Here is a 7,500-nt window from a genome sequence, read left to right as displayed (position 1 = left end):
AGGAGGTCCACAAATAAGCTGATAAGAGAAGGTGGAGAGCCTATTGTTGGTGGGATACCTCAACGGTGCCATTGTGTTACTGAAGATTAGGCTATTCAAGGGGGGAATGTAACTTAACATAACAATTAGTAAATGAAATTGTTGAAGGATTCAAGAAATTGCAAAGGAACATTAAGTTCAGACAACTTCAAAATTCTTAAATTGAATTTATTTAATACATGAAGGAAAGACAACAACAAAAATAATTGGCATATTTACAATTTGAATATGTCGAGAAAGTTCTATTGAAATGTTCCCGTTTTCGCTCATGTGAATCACAAGACCATGTTGAATGCGAAATGCATTCAACGTAGTGGCCATTTGGTGTTGTAGACATGACATATCATTCCAGTCGAGAACCTCATTTGTCGTAACTTGCTCATTAACGGACGCTTCTTCACGCAGACGACAAGTAGTGGTGCTCGTGGGAGAGTTTTTCATCAAATTTATTCATCTTCCTTCAAGCAGCGCCTAGATACTCATCACTCGGAAGGCTTGGACAGCTACTACCACAGGATACAGTTTCTAGTGACGCTGATTACATTGGCCATGATGGTCCTTTCGGGATCTTTTCAAACCAGAAACACATGGTATCGTAATTACGACAACATTTCCGCTCGAGACGACTTCTCACCGTGGAGCAGAGATTAGAATCGCTTCCAGGAGCACAAACACACACACCAAGAGTGTGTCGCATACAGTGGACATCCTTGGCACCATGGCGAGTGCTGCTCGATGATTGAATTCTTTGGACAAAAGGGAAAAAGAAGGATTTAAGGGCTTCACGCCACCACAGACTGTGGTGAGAACACAGGAGACCACTGACACGGGGACTGAAAGGACACTCTACTCCACTTCACTCTATTCAGCAAACGGCTTGAATCCGCATAAACAATACAGCAAAAGGCCAGGTTACAAATGACCAAGAACGCCAGCAACAACTGACACTGGCCGCGGCCGAGGAACTTGGGAAAAGTGCAAGAATGCGGAGTGGTGCAACCGGGAATGGGAGGGGTTGGGTAGAAGTGTAAAGCAGACGCTCGAAGAAAGGAACAGAAAGGATCCAACGAAATGAAGTTCCTCTTATCTTTACCGCTGCCGACGGCGACGACGGTGGTGGGCCACTTCATTGGAACTCTTTCGCCCGGAATGTGCGGTGTCTGTCTGGACCGGGCGTGCTCGACGTCACCTCCGGAAGGTCGACGATTCTTTACAACTCGCCCTGCCGCACGAAAAGGGTGGAATTCGTGTTCCGGCTACGCTTCTGTCTCCAAGCGAGCCAAGTTTTCTCCTTTTTCATTCCTTCCGTGTCCTTTTCGGTTTGCCCAAAGGTACCGGTAAAGCCATTCCGAGGCCTGTTGGCCGGTTACGCGCCGTTTCCTACGCGTTCGTTTGTCGGGCGCTCGTGTCCAAGTCAATCCTCTTAGTGCCTTTACGCCGGTTCCATCTTTTCCCGTGTTTCTTGGGTCACTGACAGGCGCTAGTCTTGTCCTTTTGCAGTTCGATACACCGCGGGGTGAATCGGTGTATTGTTGTTCTTGGCCATGGCGTATGAAGTACGTTCCGGTGGTAGGCGCGCGTGAAGTCTTCTGCAACAAAAGCTTTTTTACGCAGAAAACCAATCGCCTACTGGGGTTTTCATTATGGGGGTTTGTTGGAGTTCGATGGCTTGGAATCGATCGAACAGAAAAACCAAAGGAACCTTTGAAGGTAATGATCCTGTCACGTGCTCATACGCAAACTCTGGCCTCATGTTCGTTTATTTATTGTTTCCCCATGTTAATGCCATGCTACGGCTAATTCCTTCGGCCATCCGTTCGAAGGACAAAGGCAGGCAGCGGCCCAAAGTTTGCTGCGATGACATCTACCTTTACACCTTAGGTTGCGCCGGTATTCCGTGACACTGATGAGAAATTGATTGATCCTGACAGCTCGAAAATCCGGCAGTTCCATCCGTTTCCGTGCATGCGGACATGGTTTCGGGGGCCGATCGCACCGATAGTACGCTATCGGCGCAATCGGGAAGCCGAATGTGAAAGTTTTGCGTCCTCGCGCGGAAAGATTGGTAAACAAAATTAATGTTGTCATAAAGTTGGAAAGACAAAGGCTCGTGGATGGCTGGCGTTCCCTGAGCCATTACGCTCCGTCCTCCGTTGGACTCCCGTGGGAGAAGATTAATTGATATTTTATTTCGTTTGCCAGCGTCTTCCGGTGTGTTCCGTGGAGTTGAGACGGCCCCCACCAGAAACCGTCCGTAGCATGGCGAGCCGAAATGCCCATCCGGCGCGCAAATGAAGCGAAAGTGGTCTAAAGAATGGAAAACATTTTAGCGAACCCACACCAAACCCGAACCCATCGCAGGCTGGCAACGAGAAAACTCGAGAAAATGAGCACCGATTTTGATTTATTACGACCTTCATTAACATCTTCGCCGAGTGTTCGCCTCCCGTCTTTTCCCAAAAAGGGGTTTTCCGAGTGGGGCGATGGGTAGGGAATGGTCGTGCACGGTCGCCGTCGGTCCCGGGTAACAGGTGAACGGCTGGAAAAACTTTGCTCCAACAGCTACCACTGCGAGAACCCGAGACGCCATGGCACGGATCGCGGGGCAGAAGAGCGTCGTGGCCGCCACGGTCGACTGCAGATGGTGTTCGGCGATGGCGATCGATGCAAATGTCGTTATCGTGTAGATTGAAGTTGAAATTCATTGTGGGCCAATGAACGTCAACTTTGTAAGTCAATTATTAGCATTTTACTTTCTCCGTTGCTTAATTTAATGATATTTTTCCCGCACCGATACAATGGTGCAATTAGGGTTGATTCAATCAGCGGGCAGACACTGGCCCACTCGCCTCGTTGGCTGGTTGGTGTTCTTGGAAGGCGAGGGATGAATGACCTGAAGCTGAAAGTTGATAAGAAGAAGTTTTATGGAAAAATTCTCGCTCGCAAATCGCATTCGAAGATGAAACTGTCGTCTACAATTCGTGTTTTCGCCATCTTGGCAGCTCAATCGTCGAAGGATCGGCCACAACCACGCGTCTAGCGCTGCTATTCCGATCGATCCGCGATCCGAAAAAGGGATCCAACACATTTCACCAAAGCCAAAGCGTAAATGTAATTACCACGGGATGGGGTTGTGACCGTTTTCAATAAATTTAACCCGTTTAGCACCCGGTATGCTGCCGGTAAAGATTTTCCTCCTTAGTCACCTTAAGCTACCTTCGCTTAAAGGCCAACCACGAACACCTGCAAACGGTAAGAAGGTCCTCATCCTCCTTCTTCTAGCGCTTCTTACCGAGGCATTAAGTGCCAATATCATCATGAAGGGGATATAGCCTGAGTTCAAATCTGAACGAGCTTTAGCACCGAACCGGCGCTCACGATGCTTCGAGAAGAGCAGGAAACGTTTCATGAGACCATCGCCAGGATAGGACCGGCTCCAGTAGTGGCTCGTTTGCATTGTACACCGATGGGGAGGAAAGGAAGTGGGGCTTTTCGCATGATTTCCCGCATTCAGCGTGTCACTGGCAATCGAGTGGAAAGTTCGTCGAGCACCGTGCGAATGTGCTTTTGTCTGGTGGATGCCCCTTTCGCTGTTTTTTTTGGTACCGCGAGATGGGTGTAAAGTCATGTCGTCGCTTTTATGCGTCCTGCCATGGTAGGACACGACGCAGCAAGGACACTTTTCGGTTTGGCCATTCACGTGTCGAGTGAAACCCTTGTTGAGGCAAGATGGATTTGAACAAAGAGATATTGAACCGATTAGAGGAGACCGCCAGTGGTGGTGAGTGCTGCAAGAGTGATTATAACAGAAGGATTCGCGAGGAATTGATTTGATGCAAAGACTAAGAACTAAGAATTTTGAACAGACCTCATGAAAAAAAGTTTAAACCCTTTTCTAATAAAATATTCTAGAGGCGTTGCCGTTAATTTCAAGGTTATTTCCAGTGAATGGTGGTTACAGTACCTACACAATAGACAAAGGAACTGTTTGACGTGGAATCCAAGGACGCTGATTATCCAATCTCAACACTGTGGCACAGCCTGCTGGGTGCTGAAGTGTTAATTATTCCATTTCCTCGCTCAAATATTTATTCCATGCAACTCGGGCACACTCTGACCTTCAGGTCTGCTCCAGTTCCAGTAGTAGTGTTCCCTGTGCACCACATGCGTTCCATACTATCCACTTCCACTTCCGGTATACACCTCACACACACACCTCACGATATCCAGCGTGACCAAGGCGTGTTTGAGCACATCCGGCTTCCACGCTATCTCCATATGGTGGTGTCTCCAAGGCGGCTCCAAGCGGACCGCGGGCTGCAAGTCAAGTAGCTAATCTTGTTATCGTATGATAATAACTTAGCTTAACGCCCTCTTCACCTTCACCCCACTATGCGCGGTTACCCATTATTGCACTCCAAGACCGTCGCTTCTTCCGTCGCGATGGGCGGAAGCGAACCATTAGACACGATGATACGCTCATCATGTCCTGCGAACCATGTCGTGCTCGCGAGCCACTGTTGAACCTTGTAAGCTGGAAGGAAGGATTTGTCCAATGGCGATCTCTACGGCCCGTGCCGCGACGTACACCTGGTACACCTGTTTTCATGGTGACATCGTCGGGTTTTCTCCCCCCCCACGGGAGGGTACACCATTTGCACGATCGACACGACAACGGTAACGTGTCAATGTTAATGTGCTGCGTTGGACGAATAATTGCTTTGATGTCGAGACCATCAATCACTGGCTGCTGCTGGTGGTTCACCGAGAAGGAGGTTCGTTAATTTGTAAACTAGATTGGACGAAGTGGAACTGGAAACGATGCGATCCTGCGATTGTCTAGAAATCGTTTGTCCGTGTGGTCTTCGTACAAACATTAACCCAAATGATGTTTTCATTACTTTTGTCATTCACATTCCAAGGAAACTCCTACATAGTCAGTACCTTCTCTATTCCAAAATGAACTGAAAATTATATGCCTCATCACATCATATTTAAAGTCGACGAACTCCTTTCACTTACTCCACGTGTACGTGGTCGGCCGTGGCCGAAACAAGTCCGAGTGCTGGCGAGAGTGTATTTACTGCAGCACTCACGAAATCATCGCAGTTCCATGCATAAATCATGAAGCGGGCCCCGGATTCGGTATTCCGTTTGCCGCAGCAGTAGCAAACCTTGCCCGGATTGTCCGGAGACCCCGAGACCTGTGCACTGATTTTAGGTCAACGAGAAGCTACCCGGTGGTGACACCAAGGCACATTCAGTTCGCTCAAGCGTAACCTCGTGGTCGCGTTGACACACTGTTTGCACCGGATCTGGCCTGGCGTTCAGAATCGTCAAACGATTCGAGTACGGACGGGCGCACGCGTGTCGGATAATCAGGGCAGCGGATCGCGAGCATATTGACAGGACGGTTTGACGGCGCGAGGGCGAATCACACACACACACACACACAAAGCCGCGTTAGTCCGTGTCCATCTTCAAAACGGCACCACCACCTTCGAGTGGCGGCTTATCTGTCCATTAGCATCAGGGAAGTAGCGCTACGGCGTGCAAACAATGGAGGACGCTTAGCTAAACAGTTTTTGTGGTGCGATTGCACCGAAACTTCGAACTCCGGTGGAGGCGAGAGATGGAGCCGGTCATCCATCATGACGGTACCCGGCACGGTGTCACCTTGTTGACCTGTTAAATATTATTTAAGATGCGTGAGTTGCATCAGTTCCATCGGTTGCGTCTTTGTTCACTTTACACTTTGATTATTAAACTCTACTTAGCTCCCCAAAAGCACAAAAGGGGATCCTTTTGGGACGCTCTCATCGGTGTGCACTACTGACTGGCCAAATGCGATGATTCAACATTCGAAAACTATAATGACTTGGAATCCGGCTTTGCTCTAACGAAATGTAAACGAAAACCGACGAGTGGTTGAACTGTGGTTAATGCAACATAAATGGCGCTCTTTTGAGCTGCTTTTATGGTCATTAACCTGACACTTCAATCAGGTACTGCCGCTGCTGGAAGGTGCTCGAAGGTCGTCCAGACTTTACAAAAGTCTCCCTCTATGCCCTCCCCGCTTGTCCCGAAGTCAACCACCTTACCGAGCGTATGCTTATGTTTCTTCTCAAGCAATTTAATTTACATCTTCACATGATGCCCGGGGTTGGTGCCCAGTGGGTTGGTGATGATATAATTTCCTGTGGAGCACCTTCAAATGCGCCATCATCTTCATCGTCTTACTTTTGAAGGAATGTTCCTCCTCCACCCGGTGCCAAAGGGTATCGGTGGAGCTCAGCAGCTCAGACCATCGTCATCATCATCATCATCATGTTCTCAGGTGGCAACGGTGCAACCGCTACAATGGTTTCGAGCATCGAGCTCCCACCTCTCAGAAATTCCAAACTTCCAACGGATTGCAGAGGAGGTTCGGTAGCCGGTCACTTGCATTCCTTTCTCTTTGGCCCCCTCTCGTACCTGCCAGCCTGACGGATCGTCGGCACGAAAAAGTGTAATGAAGCATAATTTAGAAGGTGAATTGCACTCGTGGCTCCTTGGCGCAAGTATGCACGCCCCCAGCACGGCGGGGTTTCCATCCACTACCGAACGGTTCCATGATAATCTCACGGGGGTGACGTTGATGATAATGGTTGCTGCTACTGGTGCTCCTGCCAACGCCGCTAGTGCTTCGACGGAAAATGTCATAAAAATGATGTTGAATGAACCATTTGGAGGTGGTGCCGCTGGTGCTAGCGATGGAGTCATCGGTGGTGGGTAATTCGCTGGAACTGCTCAAACTGTAGACGAAGCAGTTCAGGGAACTGGCGTTGGTCAGTGACGAGTGCTGCTTCTTCGGAATGCATCTTCAGCGACGACTTCTCCACGGGAGACAGGCTGCTGCATTGTCCTGGGGTGAAGGTTTGGATAAAAACTGACGAAGCAATTTAAGAAGATCACTCGAGCTGCTTCAATGGGACCAATGGATTGTGTGCTTTGCTCTTTGAACTTTTGCCACCATCAGGCCGAAACCATCGATGCTCGAGGGAAAGCAATACAACAGTACAATGGTATGAGCGTAAAGGAAATGAAAAGAAAGGATGTTTGTATTCAACTCCGAAGAAATGATTGTATTTGATCATTTCAGGTTTCCCGGCAAATATGTCCGCATCAATTGTGCGGATTATTTAAAATGAAAAGCACCTTAAAGTCAAATCGTAACGCCTGATGCTACGACGAACGACTTTAAGATTTCATCCGCTGCTCCTCAAGATTCTCGTCTCCAGTAAAAAGGGTCGTACCATAATGCCTCATTTAAGAGGAATTCTGTTTTACGGCACTAATTGGAACCCGGAATGGGCCCCCCGAACGCTCGGTTCGCTCGAACCAACGGCCCATCAACCAGTTGCCGCGTCCGATCCGGTAATGAGATAAACATGCTATGACGCATCAGCTGACGTTAGCGCA

At 48.7% G+C, this 7,500-nt stretch overlaps 1 protein-coding gene across 1 annotated transcript in view; it reads left to right on the top strand.

Moving 5' to 3' along the window:
* Nucleotides 1–7,500, top strand: part of LOC125951803 (ADAMTS-like protein 1) — a 122,275-nt gene that overhangs the window by 42,831 nt on the left and 71,944 nt on the right. The window lies entirely within an intron of this gene.

This window comes from Anopheles darlingi, chromosome 2 (genome assembly GCF_943734745.1).
Source record: "Anopheles darlingi chromosome 2, idAnoDarlMG_H_01, whole genome shotgun sequence".
NCBI lineage: Eukaryota > Metazoa > Arthropoda > Insecta > Diptera > Culicidae > Anopheles > Anopheles darlingi.
The sequence above is the reverse complement of the archived record's forward strand: the minus strand, read 5'-3'. Positions and strand labels throughout refer to the sequence as shown.